The sequence below is a fragment of the Macrobrachium nipponense genome, chromosome 3, assembly GCF_015104395.2.
Source record: "Macrobrachium nipponense isolate FS-2020 chromosome 3, ASM1510439v2, whole genome shotgun sequence".
Taxonomy (NCBI): Eukaryota; Metazoa; Arthropoda; class Malacostraca; order Decapoda; family Palaemonidae; genus Macrobrachium; species Macrobrachium nipponense.
In genome coordinates, this window is record NC_087202.1 from 48,219,037 (window position 1) to 48,245,948 (window position 26,912).

Here is a 26,912-nt window from a genome sequence, read left to right on the forward strand (position 1 = left end):
TTTTGACGCTGAAGACGATGAACTGTTGTAAAGGTCAGCAGGTTTCGAATAAAACAGTAATGATTGGTAATTCTTCAGAAGCAGTCCGCACTGGATATTAAAATAAATAATACCTACATGGAAAGAGCATGTGAAAAGCAATATAAAAAGCATAGTCATTATATGGAGAGATTGAACGGGGTGGAATTAAATGAGCTTGATACGTTTTTTTACCTCGAATTTTTCCTTATAAGTCGGGAGAGGTGTTTCCTCTACGGTAATGTTTACTTTTAATGAGCCCTCTAACTTATTTTCTTACGCAAAACAACCAGAAAGGAGTGCTTTGCAGAAATAATAATAATTGGGAGCACCTACTGATTCGCGGGCCCACTCGACCACCGACCGAAATCGGCGGAAGAACACCAAAACCAATATGGCGGCGATACCAAAACAACAACAAACAAAGTAAGGAGCGACTACATATCGGCGACCATCGATTTATGTGTGCTGTCAGTAAGGCCGTAGCGGAACGGCGCTTCGCGCCTTATCCGCATATTTAAAAGGTTCTTGGCAAGGCACGGCATGTACGGCAAGAGGTAATGTTGCGCTGCGCGCGCTACCCACAGGGTTTACAGTAAGGCTACTTACCGTGGCAGATAGATTTGGGTGTCGCATCGCTTACGCCGACGTCCTTTCGTCACTACAGAGCGATCACACCTAAAGGCGTTCCTGTTGTAGTCGATCCGACAAATAGCTCCACAACACTCGCAGTTTTTTTGGCTGTAGAATTAAATTATGTCTCTGAGCATATTCAATCACAACTTCTTTACCACCACCACTAGACAAATAATGATAAAATTCACCGTAACCCACATTGCACTGCAAACAATCGGTAGGAAATCGAAGGTCTCTGTCAAAATTAATGCCAGAAGGGCCAGCCACTACCACTGCCATAGCTACAGGAAGACAAAATGCCGGTTTTTGCTTCATTTTTCGAGTATTCAGTCCAACAAGGATACCAGTGGACACTGGACAGCTAACTTTATTACTCCGCTGAAATGCTAGTGAAACTTAGTTTTCGACTAAAGTCGTTCGTAATTGGTTATGAAACCCATGACGTCATAACGATGTCACACCTCTCGGCCAATAATGAGTAACTGGAACTGCTTTTGTTTGCGTAAGAAAGTAAGTTAGAGGGCTCATTAAAAGTAAACATTACCGTAGAGGAAACACCTCTCCCGACTTAGGAAAAATTCGAGGTAAAAACTTATCAAGCTCATTTAATTCCACCCCGTTCAATCTCTCATATAATGTCTATACTTTTTATATTGCTTTTCACATGCTCTTTCCATGTAGGTGATTATTTAATTTAATATCCAGTGCGGATTGCTTCTGAAGAATTACCTAATGATTTTTACCAATGCATTTTGTTTTCAGAGTGGAATGTGAAAATACGTCAACCCAATCGTGTTACAAGAGAGGTTTGTGAACGAGGATTAAGTAGCTCTTATCACAAGTGACCCCCCGAAGTATCACTTCACTGATTTCTGCTACCGAAGAAGTAAGTTAAAATTTGGTTTCTCGATATTTTAAATGAGTGAACAGTATAAGTCTCTATCCCTCAGAATCTTAGATAGCTCCAAAGATTTGCAGCTGATATAAATGTTCAAAGAGTATATACCGTACACAGGTCCAGAATGTTAACGTAGCGGAAAATGCTGACATTGGTCTGTGCTCTGATAATGAAAGTGTCAGACCTTAACTTTGAAGGCAATGATCATTTGTGTAAGTCATTTCAACCCATTTTCATAGAGTTGATAAGTGAATAGATATGTAAGTGAAATGGCTTAACATTGTGGAATTGAGCGATTTGCCGGTGAAATGTTTAAAGAAGTTACATACTGCATTGCACAAGCGTCGTCTTCGCCAGTGTTTCAACCAGAATTGAAATCAAGATGATTTATAAACTTATGTCACTATCTAGTAATCAATTATTATGCAGTAATGAGTAAATTTAATGAGCTAATTCATAATAGAGTTAATACTGTTCTCCCGAATCAGTTACAGCAAAAAATAGTTTTGAGAAGCATACGCTAAGTATTAAAAGAGTCCTGTATTTGCTCATTTTCGATCATACTTAATATACTTGAGATACTGCGAATCGAGGTAAATGATCCACAGCTGTTAATAACTATTAGTGTTAAAAGGAAGCCCCAGCGTAGCAGATGACTTACGGACTGAGACTTGAGCGAGAGATTATTCGTAGTTTTTAAGCAAAATGCAATTTAACTGGCACGTTGGAGCTTTTGAAATATTGGTAAATTTTAGTTGCTATGTTGTCGTCTTGGTTAGTAAAGCATGGGTTATGAAAGATAAGACAACTAGATGGTAAAACCACTTCAGTAAACCAGCTGCCGTCATGAACAAACTTTGCAATGATAATTATTGTGTGGTTGTATTACTTTGCTTACCATATTGCTTATCTGGGGTTCCTAGTGAAATGTTTCCTTGCTTATCATTACATACACCATTTTCCAAATTGTCTAACTAAAAAATTATATTAATACACTATCCTCTGGCTGTCTTCCCCTTTAGGGTCATATTACTCTAAAGCTTAATAGGATACTTTATCTCTTAAGTATTTGATTCGGTTTTAAGATTATAATATAATAATAAAAAATACTTGTAAAGGTCTAATTACCTTGATATTCGTGATATTGGAATGCAGAAATTTTTTTTATTGCCATATTTTGGAGGTAATTCAAATACTAGTTAATTGATTGATTGATTGTGAGTTATCTGGCGTCACAACTACCAGGGTCACCGACGCCGAATACTAAATGTGATCTTTTAACTTTTATAATATATTATACAACATTCAACATAACTTTATCTTTATGAGAGATATATAAATTTGATTTTAAAAAATAAATTAAATTTCTGATAAAAATATAAATAATATTCCGATAAAAAGAATTGTGATTGATCACATAACAGTAAAACTATTAAAAAGAAAAAAAAATGTATATACTAAGACAGCACAGCTGTCAGATATATTTGAGAAGACCAGCTTCTTTGATAAAAGAGATAATGTTATTAATACATGCGCTTTCTTCCAACAGTTTTGCCATGCTATAATTACCCCCTGCTCCACTACTATAACCTAAAAAACGATTCCTAAGTTCCACCAGACTGGGACACTCAACCAGCAAATGCCTTAACGGTTAGTGGAACTAAGCAATCGTCACAGAAGGGCTCATTCTCCCCATCCATCAGATAGCCATGAGTTAAACGCGTATGGCCAATACGTAATCTACACAATACAATCTCCCACTTCCTTGGTATTAGGTCATATTTCCAAGGGTGTGTCTCACTAGTAATTTCTTTCATTTTATTGGGGCCTACTCTGTCCCACTGAAGTACCCATAACTTCTGGATGGATTTCCATATATCATAGAATGTATCTCGATATGGAACAGGGCATTTTCTCGGTACCAAAGTTTACGCTGCTGATTTGGCTAGCTTGTCTGCCTCTTCGTTTCCCGATGTGTTCACATGGGCGGGAACCCAACAAAATGAAACAATGCTGCCTCTATTTTGGTGCAAAAAAATCCACTGCAAGATCTTCAACACCAAGGGATGATCAGTATTAAAGACTTCCAGGGACTGTAAGGCACTTTTGGAGTCACAAAATATTGTATAGCTACAAACTGGGAGTGTTGTAATATGCTCCAGTGCTATTAGGATGCCATACAATTCAGCTGTAAAGTTTGAGGCAACAGAAGGAAGTGCACCTCTTCGGTTAAAAGATTCGCTAAAAACCCCATATCCAACGCCAGCATTGGACTTAGAGCCATCAGTAAATATAAAACTTGTATCTACATGCTCTGATACATGCTCTAAAAATATGGACCTCATTTCCTCATCAGATTTATCCCTCTTTGCTCCACTGAAGTACCTGCAGAATTTCACATCAGGTAACCTCCAGACAGGAGTACTGGGATACACAAAGGGGGGGGACAATGGGAAATTTTTTAATATTTGTATCCTCTAAAATATTTTTAATTCTATAGCTAAAAGGAGTGGGATACCTTGGATGACTTTCATAAAAACCGTTAAAAATATTTCTATTTGGCACAGCAAATGCCAGAGATTTGGGGAGTCTTTGCACTCTAAACCAGTACCGAAGTAATGATGACTGGCGATAGAGTTCAAGGGGCATCTCTCCTGCATCAACTAGCATACTAGGTATTGGCGACGACCGGAAAGCTCCTGTGGCTATACGAATACCTGAATGATGCACTGAATCTAAAATTCTCAAGTTAGATGAGGAGGCTGAAGAATAAACTTCACAACCATATGACAGCTTTGACAAGATTAGGGATTTATGAAGCTTTAGTAACAAATTTCTATCAGCTCCCCAACTGGTGTGAGAAAGCACTTTCAAGATGTGTAGAGCTTCTAGGCTCTTTGCTTTTATATGTTTAATATGGGGGACCCAAGTCAATCTACTGTCAAAAACTAGGCCTAAGAAGTGTGCTTGTTCTACACATGGGATTCTACGGCCATACAAATAGAGGTCTGGATCAGGATGCACTCCCCTGATCCGACAGAAGTGGACAGCAGTAGTCTTGCTTACAGAGATTTTAAAACCCTGTTTCTCAGCCCAACTTTCTATTTTATTATTGTTAATTGTAGCTTCTTTCTGCTACAGTCATCCGGGTGGCAGCAAAGGATATTGACAAGTCATCCACAAACAGTCTTTAAAACCTCTCTTGGAATGACAGCTGCAACACTGTTTATGGCCAGAGCAAAAAGTGTTACACTGAGAACACTACCCTGGGGAACACCTTCTTGGCACTTTTTCTTTGATAAAGTACTGCCAACTTTAACTTTAAAATACCTACGATGTAAAAAGGATTTCACAAATAAAGGTAATTTGCCTCGTAGACCACTACTATGCATAGTCTTCAGAATTCCATGTCTCCAAGCAGTGTCATATGCCTTTTCTATATCAAAAAACACTGTCACATGGTGTTGCTTGGAGGCAAAGGCTTCACAGACAGAGGCTTCGAGTTGCAGTAAGATGTCCAGGGTGGAGTGCATTTTTCGAAAACCACACTGAGAAGGCGTTAGAATATTGTTGTGCTCTAGATACCACATCAGTCTTACATTTACCATTTTTTCCATCAATTTACATAAACAACATGTTAAAGCAATGGGGCGGTAACTTGCTGCACAGAGAGGATCTTTTCCAGGCTTAAAGAATGGTAACATGGTAGCTAATTCCCATATGCTAGGGTAGCTGCTTTCATCCCATATTCTATTGATAATACTCATTGTAAAAAGTTTTGTGTTCTTTGAAATGTGTTTAAACATTTCCTAAGGAATCTCATCTGGACCAGGGGCAGTGTTCTTGCTCCAAGCTAAAGCAGAGTCAAATTCCCTTTCAGAAAACGGCATATTATATGATTCAGCTTTGTTTGATGAAAAGTCAAGTACCTGTTGTTCTTCCATCATTCTGAAATGATGTCCTGGGGAAGTATCTGATTTTTCAGAGACTCGAGCAAAGTGTTCAGAAAACATATCACTAATTTCTGTGGCATCAGTAACATGATTATTATTCAATTTAAGTACTGGAGGAGGATTGGGTGTAAATTTACCCTGAATTTTTCTTATTTTCTTCCAAATGCTACAGACTGGTGTTCTGCTGTTAATAGAGGATACATATCCGGCCCATGTTTGTCTTCTGGCAGCTTTCATGGCTTTTCGAAATCGTGCCCTACACTGTTTGTAAATTATGACATTGTCCAAGGTGCGATGTCTACGGCACCTGGTCAATGATGACCTGGTAGCTCGGTGTAACAACCTTAGGTCTTCTGACCACCATGGTACTGGCCGTCTCCTGAATAGTCCTTTAGTTCGAGGAATTGAGTGTAGACCTGCAGTATGTAATGTTCCATTGAGTAGATCAATGGCATCATCTACACTTGGGAAATCTTTTGCATCCCCCTCCAACTCACTCAAATCTTTGAATTTTCTCCAATTTGCTTTCTCCAAGCACCACCGTGGTGATCTCGGGATAGGTGGACCATCATTGGTGTCGATCACAATTGGAGAATGGTCACTGGTATGCCAGTCATCACTTGTTCTCCAACTGAAATCAACACTGCAGTTGGAGCTACATATTGAAAGGTCGATGCAGGAGACGGTGCCTGTCTGAATGTGGTAATGGGTAGGTTCTCCAGTATTAAGAAGACCTATATCTTCAGTTTCTGTTAAAGATGCCATCATATTCCCTTTTTGATTTGATGTTACATCTCCCCACAATGGATGTCTACTATTGAAGTCACCAAGTAGAAGAAATGGCTCTGGTAGTTGCTCCATCAAGTATATCTCAAGTTCTCTTGGGAGACATGGCTATTGGGTGGAATGTAAAGGGAACATAAAGTATATTTCCTTCTTAATCAATTCTTACATCCACAGCTTGAAGTGGAGTATTTAGTTTCACTTGGTAGTGTGGCACATCTCGACGGATGTAGATGAGGGATCCACCATGATTTTCCCACCTCTAAATCAAATTTAGTTCTATAGTGAACATATTCCCTAGGACAAGGGGTATATTCACCTAATGAGGCAGAAGTACCAGTGAGGACTGGCACCAGGGGACCAGCATCTGCTGGTTTGTCCTCCAAAGAGGAGTTGGCACCAACAGAAGCTGGCACCAGACCAGCAACCACTGGCCTTGCCTCCAAAGAGGCAGATGGTGGAGGGTGTATCTCAACTGGCACTTCAATTTTTTCCAATTCCATACTAGGGCCTTTCTTGTTGTTTCTAGTGAACCTTGTCTTTACTTTCTCATCATCAATTGACTCTAATGATTCAGTTAGCTGTCTCTTTATTGATTCTTTATTTGATTCTACATTTGTGCTCCTAACTTGGGGGTTTTTATTTGTCTCTTTCTTTTGGTTTCTTAATTTTGCTACTACAGTAGCAAAACTTAGATCGGGTCTTACAATCTTTGCTTTGGCCCTCTCTCGTGCTTCCTTAAATGTTGTTCTTTCTATTACTCTAATGGCTTGGATTTCCTTTTCTAGTAAATATATATCACACTGCTGAGACGATGATGCATGTCCCTCACCACAGTGAACACATTTAGGTTCCCTGGTGCACATTCCATGCTCATCCTCTCCACAGTTGACACAGACTGCAGGCTTTTCTTGCAATTTGGATCGGCATGATTGTAGGGTGTGTCCAAAATGCTGGCAATGGAAACACCTTCTGGGTCTCGGGATGTACTGCTTTACCTTAAACCTATACCAGGCTGCAAAGACACATTCTGGAAGTCTTAATGTGTCAAAAGTTAATATTAAGGTAGGCTGAGGTATTCTGTTATCAACCTTCTTTGACATCCTTTCCACCTTTATTACACCCTGGTCTTTTAATTCTGTTAAAAGTCTCTCCTCAGAGAAAGCCATCAACTGAGGGGCATAAATCAAGCCCTTGCTGGAGTTCAGGCTGGAGTGGGGAGTGCACTCAACCGTAACTCCCGCAAGGTCTGACAATCCCATCAACTTGATACTTTCCTCTGGGGAGATGCTTTCTACAAGGAGCATGTATCCATTCTGCGGTGTTATTTTTGGCTGTCTGCCACAACATTTCACGATTTCCCTATGCACTTGAAAAATATCTATATTGTCACCTTCTAGCTTCAAATTAAGGTATTTATTAAAGGAATTGGGTACAAAGACCCCAGGAGCTATTTCTAATTTATTATTGTTTTTCTTCGTGGCAATGGTTCCAGTGAGACAATACTGGAACCAGATGCTTTTTGTTTAGTTTTCCTGGCTGTATTATATTTACTCGCATTGCTTTGGGTCGTCAACTGTGTCAGTCTGTCATTCGGCCCAGGGATACTACACTGATCCTGGGGACCGACCATGGAAAATTGATGTTTGGGTTCCGTGGACAAGTCCTTTGATGAAAGCATAGGGTCGTCAACAGAAATAGGGGGGGTTGCCATAAAACGTAAAATACATAGTTCATCCAGATATTCCCCATACCCACCATGGAGTCACACTTAGAGTACGGGTCATCCCTTTAATTAGGGTCGTCCTAGGGGTAATTACTGGATATACACCCTATCCCCAGTGCTAAGGCGTCATGATGTCCGTCGAGATCAGACCCGGCATTGAGGATAGGGTTTGACATTAAACTTTCCCCTCGCTCGACCACGTCAGGTACTAGAGTTCTACGGGTGAGGTGGCATGCCATCCATCCTCACCCTCCTTCAAATCCCAAGATTTAGACTAATCATGTCCAAAACCAAGCCAATAGTCGTCATCATAGAATCCATACCTTATAGGGGGAGGAAGGCAGAAAGATGAAATGTTTTTAGTAGAAGAAAAAGGGCTGACTTATTTCGTTGGATCAAAAGCTGGGCACCAAGGCCCAGCGAGAAAGCAGTTCCCACCAGGCATCAGGGCCCAGCTGCTGAACCCTAAGCCCCCCATCCTCGGCAAGGCTTCAGCATCTGGGGGGAAATACTAGTTAAACTTTTAATTCTGCCCTATATTGTTTTATTATAGTTAAGAGTTAACCAATGAGATTTTTCCTGATTTGTGACACGACTAATAAAAATCCGTGCTTTGGCCAGTAGCCATGTAAGAAAAAGTATTTTTTGTACTTGGTTATAGGTTTATAAGTAACATTTACGTGTACGTTTGGTAGGTTTTTTAATGTTGGCCAAGTTCTTTTTCCGTTTCTCGATAGGGCTGAGGATGGTATTGATTCCAGACATTTTTATGGCCGCTGGGAATATACTGACTTGCTGGGATAGGAGTTGCTTGAAAGCAATACAGAAGTAGGAGATAATAGTAAATAAGCGGTTGGTATTAATTATGGTTGAAATATCCACATTTTCTGAAGTTATAGCATTGTATCAGCTGAGGCCAGAAAGTAGACAGAGCTAACTTGTCATAGATTAGCAGCACCACAGCCTATTACAATTTCATATAATCTGGTGGTTTCTGGCAGTTATGTGATAGACAAACTTTGCCACAGATTCATATTGGCTTTTAGATAGACATTATCCTTCTTGTCCATTTTAGGAATTATTCAGAGATTTGTCTCCTAAGTACAGGAAGGTATTCCGTAGGATTGGCTTTTATTTCCTCAATTTCTAGTTCTCGGTAAAGTTGGCTTAAAGACTTCCATAACACAGTGAAAACAAATGAGATGTTTTGTACAAGACCTCACTAAAGCAGATAATATCCGTGATTTTAACAAACGACAAAACTGGCTCATCAGTATGTGAAATTGTCGCTGTGCATGTAAATAGTAACAAAATAACCAGTATCAAATGCCAAAGTGTTAAATATCAGTATTAAGTAGAGATACCGTATGTTTGCAACACATCTACCTCGTTTGCCTAGCCGTTTACCGATAACCATGACGCCATCTATACATATATCTAAGAAAAGGTGCTGGTGTAGTGACTACTTAGCAGAAACCTATGGTAGAGCAATATGTACTTGAATCAAAAGATGCTTTTGGTGACTTATGGTAAAACCTTCAGGAGACCAATGGATTCAATTACTGAAGTGAAAAATTTGTTAACGCCTAATTCAGTTTTCGTATCCGTGATAAAATTCAGTCTTTCTCTGATAATCCATTTAAATCTGATCCCCCACCCAATATTCCTCTTTCAGTTAGGTTATGGATGAAATGTAGTCATTTTCCTTACTTAGGTTGTTGGTTTAAACCTAGAGTTTCTATCTTGTCGATAATGCCTCACCTCACCCTTTAATACAAGTTGTTGTTAAATTGGCCATTTACTGTTCATGCACTTGAATACCTATTGATCTGCATTTCAAACTACGTTTACGTTTTCACACTGAAGATGAACTGTTGTCAAGGGTTGCGTATAATGAAGGTCAGCATGTTACAAATAAAGCAGCAAATATGTATATTTATCAATGCATTTTGTTTCAGAGTGGAATGTGAAGAGACTTCAAGCCAGTCGTGTTACAAGAGAGGTCTGTGAACGTTGATCAACAAGTGACCCCCGAAGGATTACTCGACTGATTTCTGTTACTTAAGAAGTAAGTTAGAATTTGGTTTTTCGATATTTAAAATGAGTGGATAGTGCAAGTCTCAATCCTTAGAATCTTATGTAGCTCCAAAGACTTGCTGCTGACATAAATGTTCAAAGAATATATACCGTACACAAGTCCAGAATATGTTAACATAGTGGGAAAAGCTCTCATTTGTCCGTGCTGTAATAAAGAAAGTGTCAGACCTTAACTTTGAAGGCAATGATCATTTTTGCAAGTCATTTCAACCCATTTTCATAGTTAAGTGAACAGATTCCTAAGTAAAATAGGTTTACGTTGTGAAATTGAACAATATGCCAGTGAAATGTTTAAAGAAATTACACACTGTATTACACAAGCGTCGTTTTTGCCAATTTCAACTAGAAGTGAAACCGACAATATGATTTGTAAACTTGATATGTTTACTGGATGATGTTATCAGTAATGAGTAAATTAAATGAGCAAATTAAATGAGCTTGTTCATAATGAGTTATACAGTTCCCCCGAATCCATTACACCAAAAAAAATTTTTTTTTTTTGTTTTGAGAAGCATGTGCTAAGCATATCTCTATTTGCAAATTTTCGATCGTACTTAATATGCTTGAGATACTTCGAATGGAGGTAGATAAGGGTAGGCTCCACTTTGGGGGGTGCCGATCGTAAAAAATATTTGCCAAAAATACACAAATCAAGACAGGCTAATGAAATTTTCAGGCATTATTAGCACTATAATAATGCATATTCCCTGTGAGTTTTATCATCCTACAGGGAAAATTAATGATTTTATGAAAAAAAGTGAAAACACTGAAATTTCCGGGCCCCTCGTACTGAAGGTTATTTGGTGATTGGTGAGAAACTACAGTCTTGAATAGAAATTCGGTCTGACAGAATGTTGGTATATCCACCTGGTACATGCACAAAAACAATTATCAAAATAGAACAGTAAATAAGCACGTTATAACAAAAAAAAGAGCAACAACTTCGTAAGTTCAGCGAAAGCCCCGCCGAAAAATCAGACTATAGCTAGGAAGAAATGTTCAGGAAAAATTCAAATCTCGATTTAGGGACAAAACCTTTTGAGAGTTTGTAGTTATTATGTCACTTGATAGCCTAAAACATCTAAAAATCTATTATTTAGGACAATCAAAGAAAAAACCACCCCCCACACTGGGGGGGGGGGGCGGGTTTTCTTTGATTGTCCTAAATGATATAATTTAGATGTTTTAGGCTATCAAGTGACATAATAACTACAAACTCTCAAAAGGTTTTGTCCCTAAATCGAGATTTGAATTTTTCCTGAATATTTCTTCCTAGCTATAGTCTGATTTTTCAGCGAGGCTTTCGCTGAACTTACGAAGTTGTTGCTCTTTTTTTTGTTATAACGTGCTTATTTACTGTTCTATTTTGATAATTTTTTTTGTGCATGTTCCAGGTGGATATACCAACATTCTGTCAGACCGAATTTCTATTCTAGACTCTAGTTTCTCACCAATCACCAAATAACCTTCAGTACGAGGGCCGGAAATTTCAGTTTTTTCACATTTTTTTTTCATAAAATCATTAATTTTCCCTGTAGGATGATAAAAATCACAGAATATGCATTATTATAGTGCTAATAATGCCTGAAAATTTCATTAGCCTGTCTTGATTAGTGTAATTTTGGCAAATATTTTTTACGATTTTTTACAATCGGGACCCCCCAAAGTGGAGACTACCCAATCCGCTGCTGTTAATAACTATTAGTGTTGAAAGGAAGCCCTAGCCTACCAGATGATGTAACTTAAGGAGTGAAACTTAAACGAGTGAGATTATTTGTAGTTTTGAAGCAAACCAGCTACCGTTGAGAATTTTGCTTATTATATTGCTTATCAGGGGCTCTAAGTGAATTGCTTCAATGTTTAATAGTAGGGGCATTCATGCAATAAGTGTGTTGTAAGGAATGTTTAATGGTAGGAGCGTTCATGCAATAAGTGTGTTATAAGTGTATTGTATTGAATTTTACCTTGAAATACTTTGCTTATATTGAATCTTGGCTTGAAGTAATGTTTAAGAGTAGGAGCGTCTAAGCAATGGTAAGTCTGTTGTATGGAAGTGTTACTTTGCTTATTATATTGCTTATTGGGTTTGTAGTACCATAAAACACCGAATGTTTGAGTAATGAGCATTAAGCAAAGGAAAATCTGTTCATGAAGTGTTACTCTGCTGATCACGTTGCATCCTCTGATTTATGATCAAACTTCAAATATGGAGTAAAAGTATTTTTACACAGAAGCGTTCCATATTGTTAAATATCAATCAATCAAATGACCCTAGTTATGGTTTTCCTTATCCCAGGAAGTGTAGCGTTTGGAGTGTGGGGCCAGATTCATTCAACAAAAGTAGCAAGAGTGGGTACTAGTTTTAGTGCTGCTGTTTCTACCCTGGTGAAAGGACTCGCTCGTCTTCTTTCACAGCTACGTTGAAGTCTCCCATATCTCTCGCCCACGTTTCGTACTAGCCTGCCTTTCGTTTAGCTTTTCCTTTAGTCTCGTTTCCGGCTGTTTCACACATGCAAAGTCTCCTTGACTAAATGTCCACATTTAGGTTTTGAGGTGAGAGGGAAGCTTGTGAGTGAGTGCAGGTTGTCAAGGAAACTATTAGGAATGTGACAGTACATGTTTGGGAAACAGGCAAGTTTGAAATGTGGGCGAGAGAATTTTTATGTTTACGAATGTAATTTCAAATAACATTGATACCTGTAACTTAGAATTTCATTCAATTATATTTTGTAAAAAAAAAAATTTTGAACAAATTAAATATTAACGTTTAAGTATTATATATATACATTCTAGGTTTGTTGTTTATTGTAGTAAATTTTATCACATTTGAAATTGTAATAAATTTGTATAATTACATTATTATTTAGCTTGCTTTTACAGTTTTCTATATTCAAATTTTACTAATTTTAATTTACAAAATCCAAATTTTAGGTATTTTAATTAACAAAAATATACTGTCATGTCCATTTATTTCTGCACTTTTTGCCCTTCCTCTTTTTGCCCTTCCTCCATTAGCTTTAACTATAAGTTAATGTACTGGTGTTATGGAGCATTTGTTTAATAGTACATCAAACCGTGTTTTTATTTATTTTTTTTGCCATCTTCTCCGATGCACGAACTCGAGCCACTTATACCTGCAGCAAAAATTTAAAATTAGTCCAGCTTAATTTCAACATCAACATAATGCAGTAAAAATCTTTGGTCTCCGTCTTCCAAGGAAGTATAGTGTTTCGTTGAACCAAGAACAAAATATACACAAACATCCATTAACAAAAAAATGTAATTCGCTATAGTTGTTGAAGTCATCTTATGAGGTAATATGTCGGTGATACCTTAATTATCTTTAGAATCCATATTTCATAATTGGGAATTCGAGGACTACTGAAAGATTAGTGGCAATTCCTTAGTATTAATTCATGCTTAACTCAACCAAACTGTTGTCTTTGAACACGGGCATAAGTTCGAGGTCCTTTTTACCACTTGAGTAAGCCATCTCAGTCTTTACAAGAGAGAATACTGACACGACTTTTGTCTTGAAGATCTTTGATATTCAGTACATAGAGTTAAAGTATAAAACTTAACTATACCCCAGATGATGTACAAAACCCAATAAAAAATAAAATGCTGCTAAATATTTTCAGTGCTGCAGTTCCTCCCAGACTAAGAATAATTTGATCTGCCTCTTTTCAAGCTACAATAAATTGTTGCATTAGTTATATAACAACGTGTCACTATCAAACTTGTAAAATATATTTGTCCAAACATCAGCAATTTGGTATCTACAGAGTCCAAATTGTATTTTAAATAATACAATGCACAAGTTTAACCCAAATAAATAACACGAGTTTAAACTTAACTATCACTTCACAGACATCCTAAACTCAAACTAAACTATCTCTTCAGACTTCCTAAACTTGACTTTTCCAGCAGTTTATGCACTATATTATTTACCGTTTATTCTTTACAATCAGTGGTCTGTGACATAATCGGCACCCCTGGTACGTACATTAAGTATATAATCTTGTGTAGTATCGGTTAAATGAAATAATTGCACGAAGCTGTATATCAAAATATGGCATTATTAGTCATTTTTTCCAATTTTTTGGAGAAGTTAACAAAAGTTTACATAAATTCTTCAAATTAAATATTACCTTTCTAAGTTTAATATTAAAATGGCGCATTAATGTGCTATTGCCTTTAGTATTACACAAGTCATTTATACTTCGTTGTGTGTCGACTTCAAAACTCTCTCCATTTATCATTATAATGCAAATTATCCACAAGATCTTAACATAAAAAAAGCCAATTTAGCAACACTAATAAAATTAGAGTTTAAGATGTACAAGTTATCCTTCAATCTCGACAACACATGCTATAAAATCTATTGTACAAAGAATCATTTTTAAACAAAGTAAGAGGACTATACATAAACCGATGCATTTTCATTGAACAGGCGTAAAGGGAAAGCAATGTTCAGCAAACTGACATCTCTCATCAGGATATCTGAAACTCTACTAAATGACTTCATTATTCTTAAAATACCTAACTTTCATTTTACTCGTGCTACCTTATTTCAAAATTTCTAAAATTTTTTTTTTTTTTTTTTTTTATATTCCAAAGTACAGCCAGCGTGATTGCAACGGGTGGGTCAAATGATAAACGTAATACTATAGGCTCGTACCGAGGAGGGGGTCGAACGACCCCCCCCAAATTTCTGGAAGTCCATATTTTCTTTGACTAACCTTTCATTGAACTGTACTTAAGTAATAAATCATTATTATTTTTTTGTCAAGTCAAAGTATATAACATAACAAATGAAGTAAAATGCATGTTATCGTTAATATAATAAATGAATCAATAAAAGTGAAGGCATATTCGTGAATTTCGGTGCAAACTTTCAACATAAGTAAAATTCTGTTAACCACAATCAGTACTTTGAATAACATCTAATCGGCTAGAAGAGCATAGACCGCATACCCAATTTTTCTTCTTAATATACCTAAAATAACATTTTCAAGTATTTCATCTTTTATATACCTATATGTGCAATGATGTTTATAGAAGAAAAGGAAAACGCCCCCCACCCCCCATAAAAAAAAACAACTCTGTACGGGCTTGATTACAAGCAGAAATTACAAAATAATCTGATAAGAAAATGTTAATAACCTCATTCACAAAGGCAATAATTTTCTTAATTACAAATTATTAGAGACTTCCTAAAGCGTCCACGCAGACTTTCTAAAGAGCGCACACCGAATATGCCAATTACACATCACAATCCAGGTTGATTTAAGCTCTAAAATAGTTAAATAGCTCCATTTTTCTTAGGACCTTCCCACACTAAGTACTCTGCTTATATACCTATTCTCATAAAACTACTTACTATGTACTTCTACGACACATATCACAACTTGAAAGTATTAAAATACCCATCCCAGATTCATAATCTTACCGAACATTAATGTCCAGCCCAGCCATAAGACCTATTTTGTATTCCATACCCATCCCAGCTACAAGACCTACTATATATTCCATGTCCATCCCAGCCACAAGACCCATTCTATATTTTATGTCCATCCCAGCCACAAGACCCATTTTATATTCCATGTTCATCCCAGCCACAAGACTTATTATATATTCCATGCCCATCCCAGCCACAAGACCCATTATATATTTCCATCAATCAGTTTACTAATCTGTAAATAACGAGCCACGAAAAAAATTGAATTAAGAAAAAGTTCAGCTCCTGTTGACACTTCGTTTAATAGTAAACCATGAACCTACACAAGTATTTCAAACAATATTTAAATGGTAGAAACCTCAGTAACTGCATTACTCAAATTATGAGTTTCACCAAAAAATTGTATTTTTAACTTGCTGAAATTTCCCTGCTATGTGTGTACCTATAGAACAAAATGAAGTCAAACAGTTAAGGCAAAACGGAGATCTTCACAATAAACATTTGCCTTAAAAGTAGTTTCTCGATAGCCAGTAACAGTTAAATTAAGCAGTCATGATCAATTTGCAAACGACCAGCTTCTAAATTTGGCATTTGAGTACCTAGCCTTTTAAGCTAAAAATTTTGAAAATAAAAAACTTGCTCATTCAAATTAACTTTTCCACTAACAGTTAAATAAAACTTTCAAACAATTCCCAACTTTTGAAAGTGAAGGTAAAAAAAAATGAGGTGGTACATTATACAACTGAAACTGTGTTCCAAGTAAAATCCTGTCAAGACTATATTCTGAATTAATTTCGTACCGGGGTACAGTTGCCAGTATGTAATCCTCCTTAAATTATGTGATGGGCCATCCTTCAAGTTTAACCTCAAAGATTAAAAAAAAAAAAAATAAATAAAACCACCACCCACATCATTCCTGTATTCTCCCCTAGTTCAAAATTTTATTCGAAAAATTATCCAGCTAACTATTCAGGTTTGAATACCCTTTAAAGTATACTAAACTTGCTCAAACAGATCATTTGTACACGGCATCCTACAAGTCCCCTGATTACCGCTTTCCTAAAACTTAAGATTCCTTATGCTGCCTTTCGCACAAGATAAAGCAATCTAGTGAGTCATGGTAATGGAGATGTCCCTGACCTCAAAATTCAACCATACTTATCTCCACGTTCCACACAATTTCCCAACCGTTTCATTCTCATATTAATTCTTCACCATTGAAAGTCGAAAGAACATGATTTCATTCATACCAGTTCTTTCAAGAAAAAAAAATCTCCCGCAGAGCATCATCTAATCAAACAATCACGTCCATCTCAACTAAGACCGAACTTAATCCATTAAGCTAAATTGAGGTATGTACCATTAAGCTAAATTACGTATTTTTAAGCCAGACGTCTAAGGGAAACCCAAAGTCTCTACAATTAAAGATTCTCACTATACATAAAAGCTTCTCGTTGGCCACGAAATGTCAACCAAATGAAGTCCTGGTCAGTTTCCAAATAATGACCAGGTTTTGAACAAAAGTTTTTGATTACCTAACCACCTCCGCCAATAACATTCAGATGCTGCAAAAACATTCAGTCCTAACACCAGTCAAGTACTTCGAAAACTATTCGCAACACTTAAATGGAGATTATTCTTTCGATAGAGAATAAATTTCGATAGAGAATAAAATCTCTTGTAAACGTACTCAAATCTTGCTCCAATCAACGCTTTAAGTTAGCAACTTCCTATCAACGTGGCAAAGACAGCAGTTCGGGGAAATGTCCTTAATGAAGCACTTTCCTTTATTAAGTTCATTCGTATGTAAGTGGGATAAACTGCACAGTTTAAAGTGACCATTATATTTAATCGAGAACTTTTTTTTCCATTTTTCCTTATGTCTAACAAACTACATATCATAAACATTCCGATTTTCACAACAGAATATGTTGAAAAGAAGTTTATGATATCTAAATGAGTGATATTCTGCCCTCCCCCTTATTTCTAGATCACTAATACTGAAGAGCTTCAAGAAGAGTGTGTTTAAGCTACCAAGCATTAACCCTACAGCAAGAGTGCGTGCCAGCATAAGATAGGCATAATCTAAAACGAACGAGCGATTACACAAAGATCTGCAACTTTAGATCGAAGGATAACATTTTCGTATTAAGTATTGCAACTATTTCCTTTTTCTTTAAGACACTTGGCAAGGTTTTTAATATACTTTTTTCGATACCCGATGCTCTAGTATATTATTGATAGGTTCAACTGGGAATACACATTAAAATATGAGATGAAAGCCCAAGAGTTAATTAGTTCTATGAAATTAAAATCTAACTAGACCACCCGGCTTTAAAAGATTTCAAGATCCATAAAAACTAACAGACTCCAACAATTTGTTGTACATCGAGTAAACCAAGAACTGAAACTTAATCCTATGTGCTATCTTACATCATCATGGTATAGTCTGCAAGTAATAATGAAAAAAATCACAAGCCAATCTAAAATTTGTGAAAATTATGATACAAACTAAACTTAGGACTTACCAGAAGCAAAGACAAGTATGAATGGTAACCTTGGAAAACCACGTCTTACTGTGTAAAGCCCCTTCCACACGAAGGGCAAATGCACGGCGGGCAGACACTGTTACCAATTTTGTGAGTGGATGGCGATCACGAGTGTGGTCCAAGTCAAAGGCCTGCCTGCCTGTAACTACTGCCTCCCTTGGATTGTTTGGTCTGGTAACACTGTTGAAAAGCGAGAGAATTGCGGGCAAATCAGAGTGCCCGTCGTGTCTTTGCCCCTCGTGTGGAAGGGGCTTTAGACTTAACAGAGGCAAAGCCAAGTATGAATGGTAACCTTGGTAAACCACGGCTTACTGTGTAATCAACTTTTTACGTAATACAAGCAGAACACAACGAAGGTAGAGGGTTCTTCCCATTTCTTGAGGAATCAGATATTCTTAAGGCCTGTCCACACGATCGGGCCTGATCGGCGGACTTCCCCTCTAACAGGCACACTTGACGGGCAAACCGTCAAATTGCCCGATGGGTCTTGTAGCAAAATCACCACGGTGGTGCCCGATGGCTTGAGCTTCGACCCTGGCAGACGTACGTGAACCATATACATTTCTTTTACTGAGCCATTCTTTGCACCATATTCTCCTCTTTTTCATCACACACAAAGCAATTATCATACTACACTATCTTCTTCTTTGCGGTAAGCAACATGTTTATCGTACCGCACTGAACACACTACTGGCATCGTCGGGCACGCCCACCTCTCCATCGCCTCACCCGTGTGGACAACATTCACGGATAAGTCCGCCAGAATTTGCCCGCCAACCCTGGAGCACGCCGATCAGGCCCGGTCGTGTGGACAGGCCTTTAACTGGCAACTAGACAGGTGTACCACAGAGTAACTGGTGACTGGCTCAGCTTGGTTATTTCCTGCTGAACATTTGTGAACTTGCTTTCGTCGATTCCTGCAACAGATATTAATTTTAAGGGTAGGCTCCACTTTGGGGGGTGCCGATCGTAAAAAATATTTGCCAAAAATACACTAATCAAGACAGGCTAATGAAATTTTCAGGCATTATTAGCACTATAATAATGCATATTCCCCATCCTACAGGGAAAATTAATGATTTTATGAAAAAAAATGTGAAAAAACGGAAATTTCCGGCCCTTTTTCTGAAGGTTATTTGGTGATTGGTGAGAAACTACAGTCTTGAATAGAAATTCGGTCTGACAGAATGTTGGTATATCCACCTGGAACATGCACAAAAAAAATTATCAAAATAGAACAGTAAATAAGCACGTAATAACAAAAAAAAGAGCAACAACTTTGTAAGTTCAGCGAAAGCCCCGCCGAAATATCAAGACTATAGCTAGGAAGAAATATTCAGGAAAAATTCAAATCTCGATTTAGGGACAAAACCTTTTGAGAGTTTGTAGTTATTATGTCACTTGATAGCCTAAAACATCTAAAAATTATATTATTTAGGACAATCAAAGAAAAAACCATAACTACAAACTCTCAAAAGGTTTTGTCCCTAAATCGAGATTTGAATTTTTCCTGAATATTTCTTCCTAGCTATAGTCTGATTTTTCGGCTGGCTTTCGCTGAACTTACGAAGTTGTTGCTCTTTTTTTTGTTATTACGTGCTTATTTACTGTTCTATTTGATAATTTTTTTTTGTGCATGTTCCAGGTGGATATACCAACATTCTGTCAGACCGAATTTCTATTCAAGACTGTAGTTTCTCACCAATCACCAAACAACCTTCAGTACAAGGGGCCGGAAATATCCGTTTTTTCACATTTTTTTTCATAAAATCATTAATTTTCCCTGTAGGATGATAAAACTCACAGGGAATATGCATTATTATAGTGCTAATAATGCCTGAAAATTTCATTAGCCTGTCTTGATTAGTGTATTTTTGGCAAATATTTTTTACGATCGGCACCCCCCAAAGTGGAGCCTACCCTTAACTTCCTTGAACAATGAATGCATAAGAGAAGTTATCTACTTCATTTGGGAATCCTTTAAGACAAAATGAAAAAGTAGAAATCACAAGGACTGGACTATTCTCCTATCTGGAGACTAACTTTCCTTCGTAGATTGGAAAGAACGAATAGGAGATTGTGGTTGTATTCATACATAAAAAGAGAGTAATATCGTTCAAGATGCATGAAGTTATCCTCATTCGCTAAACTCAGTGCGGTACAAGAATATTACATCCTTATTACTGGCGTTAGATTAGGAGACACGAAATTTTAGTGTGATATATGAATAGAGAAAACGCACGCAATGATATGATCGTTAAAAGTTAAGTATATATATCTTAGTTTTACCAGACCACTGGGCCGATTAACATCTCTCCTAGGGCTGACCCGAGATTAAATATTTTTATGTGGAATTTTTTTATAAAAAAAAAATTAGGGGTGTGCGCGCGCGCGCAACTGTTCAAGGTAACATAGCAATCGATCGATTGGTTTGAAAGATATTTGCAAAAAACGATGACTGACTTCCTGAAATACATTAAAACGCGGACGACAATGAACTTCATTTCAATTTGACGTAACCTCCAAAAAGGAAGGCACATTTCATAGATTAATAAGAATTAGCTCAAGTACGGTTGGCCTATGCTGCCAAACTACAGCTTTCACAATGTCTTTTACTGATATGTTTAGTCTACAACAGTAAAACAGTTCCCTGGCAGAGTATACAACCACGAGAGGAGAAAAATCCGAGTATTTACTTCCACGCTCAACCAAATACCGCGTACATATTCATATATGTATGTACGTACATGTACGCAGTAGTAGTAGTTGTTGTTTAACTAATCATTAACTAGGCATATATTTGCTACTAATATCTTATGGGGGGGGCGACGTGATTAGGTGGCCGCCCCTAACACTGGTTGGAGTTACTTTGAAAAACAGTCTGCGGATTTGAGATTAGTTATTCAAACTGGCGTAGCATTTGCAGAAAATTGCCGGTCCCCGCCCCCCCCCCAAAAAAAATTTAATAAATATACCCCTGTGGCGGGAATGAGAAAATTTTAATTCGTTAAGCCCTGGAAAGCCCCCCTAAAACTTTGCTATCCTCAATCGCCACCTGTATCAACCACAAACCCATTCCAATGGAATTCGCTGTAACCAGCATTGTAGCTCAAAACATGTTTGTCGGCCAACTACAGCTAACGTAGTTCCTGCATTTATTCAAAGAGCTTACAACCTATAAAGTTTAATTTTTATTTAAATTAACTGTGTGCCAAAATAAAAATCTAATAGCAAGTTCTGTCAACTGCGGTAACAAAGGCACTAACTCAAATACGAACACGTTATCGCAGAACTTACTATGGACGCCAATAAACGTTTTTTTAAGTAAAAAATAATTTCAGTAAAAATATGAAAGTCGTACAGCTATGCTATTCAGATTGGCCAATAAATCTTAATTCACATATACAAATATATCTTCGGTAAGGTTTCAGTTAAATTTTAAAACTAAGATCGATTTTTTTAATCTGACTTTGCAGTTACCAAGATCAACAAATCTTAGCGACAAAAATGTGTATATATCATTTTGACCCTTCCAATGATCATTACAAAACCTGAATACAGTAACGAAACAATGTTTCATGCAGTGCAAAAGAGTAAAGGGGACAGCGCTTTGAAAAAAAAATGCTGTGCAGCAGAATTCGAAAACAATAAACTTGAACCCGTGTTCCGAAGACTCTGATTACCAAAATATGAGTACCTCAAAAATATAAAACATTTAAAAAAGACCTAAAACTACCAGAATGTGATGACTTCAAAAAGGGTAAAACCTCTCAAGACGATTACGTAACGAAAACTTAAGTATTCTTTGCCAGAAGTGGTACAATATCTGCTCTAGATTTTACCTAAATAATGAACAGATCTTACATAAACGAAGAGGAAGACCAATAGGAGTTAATATAAACTGGTATTAATAATTATTTTAACCTTTTATCCAAATCCCTCAATCTTAATGCGCTTAGTTAAACTGAGGCGATTGAAAAAACAATGTTAAGTAGTACACTGGAACCTGCGTGGTACGAACATTCATCTGCACTGGTATAGTAAGTTTGCTTTTGTCCAGTACACAGCACAACTACTCTCGGGGAATAAAACCTTAGCGACTCTGAAAACCTGAGTAGAAGACTAAAGAATGTCAGCACCACAATATATAATTTAGCTGTTAATAATTCCCAAACGGATAACTAAACAGGGTGAGCCTAGGGCTGGTGAAGGGCTTTAGTGTTTCCGTCTTAGCCTTCTAGAAACAATTAAAACTATATTTAAAGACAATATGCAATCTGCAGGAATTTTCAATTCAAATTTATTAAACCCTTAAATATCTTAAAATCTGCTACATTCCACTGCACTCAAACGCCACACATTTACCATTAAAAGTATTTTTTTTTTACCCTGCGCCAATAAACTTTTCCAACAAATTCTGTAGCCTACAACATAAGATTCTTTGCAAACCTAAGTTAACATAGTGCAGGCTTATCTTGAAAACAGCTGTCTAGCTGCACGTGCGTTTTTTTTTATCTTTAGTTCTAACCTTTGATCATTGAGCACTAATAAAAATTTGAAGTCCTACAATAATACAACATTGCGACAAGGAAAATGTGAAAACTGTAAATCCTATTAATTGCAGTAATAAGTTCCATCTAGCAAGAAAAATAAATAAGTTTCATAAAGCTCATCATGGTCACCAATAAATTCAGTTTTGATGTACAAAGTATTCTTTGCCAGCAAATGGCACGATATCTGCTTTAGATTTCGACAAAGCAAAAAACCGAACTTACGTCAATTAAGATGTCGGCACGAAATTCAGGTTGTAATACCCATAACCAACATTTGAGTGAGATCGTTAACATGGGGTTACTCTCCAGGCTAGATTGTAACAGTTTGCAGTCATTAACATGGTCACTACTATGAGATTCGGGGTCTCTGTAACACGGTTTTTTGGACTTTGCTCCTTGTCAAAGCATCGGATGTAGCTGAAAGTTGACATATGTATATTTTACAACCACACACAAATTTTTTCAGCATTATCAATAACCTAAACCCCATAGTTTTAATTTTTATAGAGTAAAAATGCTCTAGCCGACGCCATGGCCAATGATTACGAGCCAAGAGTCGAAAAACATTAATTACGTAAGCAAGGTAAACAAACACCTTTTGACTAAATGTTGCCCCGCCCATCCACCAGACAGAAATTCCATCGGCTCTGAAACCCAAAGACTTTATGAATGGCTGAACGATACATAGATGTGTGTGGGATATCAGTGCTAGCGTAGTAATACTACTGTAGCAGTAGTGCCGCAACAGTATAGCAGTAATATACATGAATTAAACGTTTAGGCCAACTGCTGGGAACCTTGAGGATCATTTAGCACTTCTTACAACTACTCGAGAAATTAGTTTTTATAGCCAGAAGTTAAATTTTTTAATCCAACAATGCCCATGGTAGCCTTCAGTGTTATCCTGAATTATAACGAGGCGAAAGTGGGTGGAGCCTCATGAAGTCACCATTCTGACGATAATTATTGGTGAAGGTTTAAAGCCAATATACGGTACCGGCTATTTTTTTTCAGTAAATAGGTAGATAGCCAATAAATAAAAATTGCTTGACATTGGATATAGCAGTTATCAAATCAAGCTTGTCTACTATGTTTTGGTAATTACCAACTATTCCCTACATCTTGTCAATCTGATTGTGACCTATAAAGTAGACTGCAATTTCTTTGGAAACTTATTTTGGGGTTAGACTAATAATCGAAGTGTTTTTGTATTTATTAACATTTTGTTGGCTTGTTCATTGTGACAATTATCAGTGGAGAGATTCCAGAGTTCATTAAGGTGTACCGCTTTGCTTGTATTTAAATTTGTATGTCATTGTTGCCAGAGGTTTAGCCTTCGTTACGTATAGCCAATCATCCATCGAGAAAGAGGGAAATGCTGTCATAAGTTACGTAACGAGTGCGTTCGAAACCTTTTCTCTGAGTGAGTTGGCCCGTCTTCAAAAGGTCACTTTTACATTATAAGTACCAAATTTATTCAACCTACATAGTGCAGAATACACTCAAAATTTATGTGTAGATATAATATGTATTCTGAATAAGCGTTATATTTATGAAATGCATAGATATAAAGTTATTGCGAAAAACAGTGTTACAGAGGCCCTGCATCTCATAATAACTTGTAAAACCAAAGTAGGGGGCCAAAGTAAATAGAAAAAAAATCACACAAAATGGACAAAATGTGCAACCAAATAAGCCAATGAAAGTTTTTCGTCAGTAAAGGAATCTGCTTGAGCACCAACCATCAAGACATCCTTGGCAATAAAGCTATTCTCCAAGTCAACAAAAACAACTGCAACTAACCGAGCGTTTATTTTCCGATCGCAGCTAAGATACATCTTTATTTATGGAAAACTCGGTTGAATTAGTTCACTACTATAATAATGACAGTTTCTTTCTATATCCCTTAAGGTATTTAAAAAATAAACTACTATGAGAAACTCCAGTCCAGAAACGCACCCAAATCTCTGGAGACAATTAGCAATTTATACTAATGAATAGTCACCAAGACTTTATCGCCAACACATTCACTACTTTTAATTTTCAGTTGCTTGACTGCTATCACTTCCTTAGCACAAAGACTATTGTTCAATTTCTCATTTGTATAAATATAAATGTTGAAGGGTGAAAAAATTTAGGTTCATCCGAAATTAGCGGTAAAATTGGTAAACCACAGAATATTAAATTTTCATCATTATGAAGTCCAGAGGTCCACTCAAGCCTTGCATCCCGAACAATGGCCCGCACTGACACGAAGCCAGCCAGCTAAAATAAACCACCACCACCGCACCTGCCTTGGGTACTCCCATGTTTCATATATTGGTTATATATTCCAAATATATCAGGGCTTCACCAACAGTTAAAACTAGTTTATTTACGAATCAATTAAAAAAAAAACACGGATAAGAATGTTGACACCTGGATTCCGCATTTCCTCCAGATAACTGACAACAGAGCACAGCGCTCTCCGTAGACAATTGCCTGTATTCTGTAGTAGTATATGAATTAAGGAATTAGGGATTGGAAAGTCAGTGTCATTTCATCGCAAATTATCCATTTTACCCAAGGACAACCATGAAGATACCAGCTCTAAAACAGAGAACACTATAGACAGCAGGAGATGCAGAAAAAACTGCCATTATTATAATTCAGATTAACAGGGTCAAAAGGAAAACTAAAAACCAATTTTAAAACTGATGCAAGTAATAAAAGTACATAGGATTAAACACGGGTCTTATGTTTTACTAATTTATTACTGAAGCTCACTGTTTAGTCACGATAATAAATCAGGTGGTGTTAAATCGAACGGATAGTCATTTTAATTGCTCTGAGCGCCAAAAGCTACCAATTTTTAGCGTGATATTTTATATAAAAGTTGAAGTGCATCCCGACAATAGCGTGCATCTTAATCCGACATAGAAGACCTACCAATGTTTACACTTGAAAAAACATATGAGCAAGGTTAACATGACAACTGGAGCAGAGATGCAGCAAAGAATTTTGAAGTAGTTCTTAAACTCCCTTAACCACAGATTCCAAGCACAATGAATCTTAAAAAATCTACCGGGAGTGATAAAAAAATTTATTCTCCACCATTTAATATACCTGAAAACGGTGAAAAATGGTTTCGAAATGTTTAAAGCAGCAACTGGATACTTCCTCGGCAAACTACGTATAAAAAAACCTTGAGTCTTTAATAAGGAGTGAAATAATCAACCTTAATAAGTCAGCTTAGACAACTACGTCAAACCTGCAACTTCATTGTCACATAGGATTTTTCTACTGGATTCAGTTATCCTCCGGAACTAAAAACAGCCAAGGGTTAAGAGAACTCAAATGATGAAAGTGACCATGCATCGCCAAAAATTGTCAATTTGACTTGAGACTTTGCCATGGATAGGCAAGGAATCTTAAAAGTCCGATTGCTTATGAACACAATTACTACAGATATATTTACGAAGTACGGATTGCCTAAAAAAAAAAAACCGGCATAACACTAACAAATCAAACATTTTAGTAAGGGTACTCAAATGACCAGCACCCATTCAACAGCGTCCGCTATGACCTTGCATCACTTCTAGTAATAATAAGTACGTAATTTCTCATATCAAATGTAATGTCACTGAAGCAGGTAAAGAAAATCTTTACTAAAATTTGCCTTTACTTTAAAAATGAATGGCCTTAAACAGTCAGGCGCTTTAATAGCGCTACCGTACGGACGGACTACCGTAGTTACGGTGCACTGACCTATGTCACTAACCCTTCGTGATCAAGTCACCTCATTACGTTCGTTATACCAGCTGTAATAGAAGTTTAATAAAACCTCTCGTTCCAAGGGAAGGCTGTGTTGGTTAACGAGAACAGGCCTTGACCTCGAATACAGACAACGGAAATTATTTCCGTTTAAAAAGAAAATTAATTCCACATAGCATGTGGCAGTAGTTGGGGTCGCACAACTTCTTTCTCGACTTAATACAAAAATGACAGACACCCAATACTTAGCAACGGGCTGGCCCCTAATATTTACGTTCAACCCCTAGACTATGGACAATTTGCCATGACCGATTATACTACTGTCAAAATTATAACGTCAAAGATATTGCTACCATTGCCATTCATAAGTAATTACACTCATTAACTTCCCACGTTCCCGAATAGTCTTACCTTAAGGACTAATCAACACTTGGATACAAATTCACATCTTGTACTCTCACAAACACTTTCGGACGGCAAGTGAC

At 37.0% G+C, this 26,912-nt stretch overlaps 2 long non-coding RNA genes across 2 annotated transcripts in view; one reads left to right on the forward strand and one right to left on the reverse strand.

Moving 5' to 3' along the window:
• Positions 1-13,081, forward strand: part of LOC135222193 (uncharacterized) — a 16,044-nt gene extending 2,963 nt beyond the window's left edge. The window contains exons 2-4 of the long non-coding RNA XR_010316197.1: positions 1,417-1,540; positions 9,973-10,082; positions 12,408-13,081. This is a non-coding gene — a long non-coding RNA (uncharacterized LOC135222193). The remainder of the gene's footprint in view (positions 1-1,416; positions 1,541-9,972; positions 10,083-12,407) is intronic.
• On the reverse strand, positions 13,064-26,912 carry LOC135222194 (uncharacterized). Its single transcript, XR_010316198.1, has 2 exons — positions 26,839-26,912; positions 13,064-13,245 (listed from the first exon to the last, which is right to left on the reverse strand). It is a non-coding gene; the product is annotated as an uncharacterized LOC135222194 (long non-coding RNA).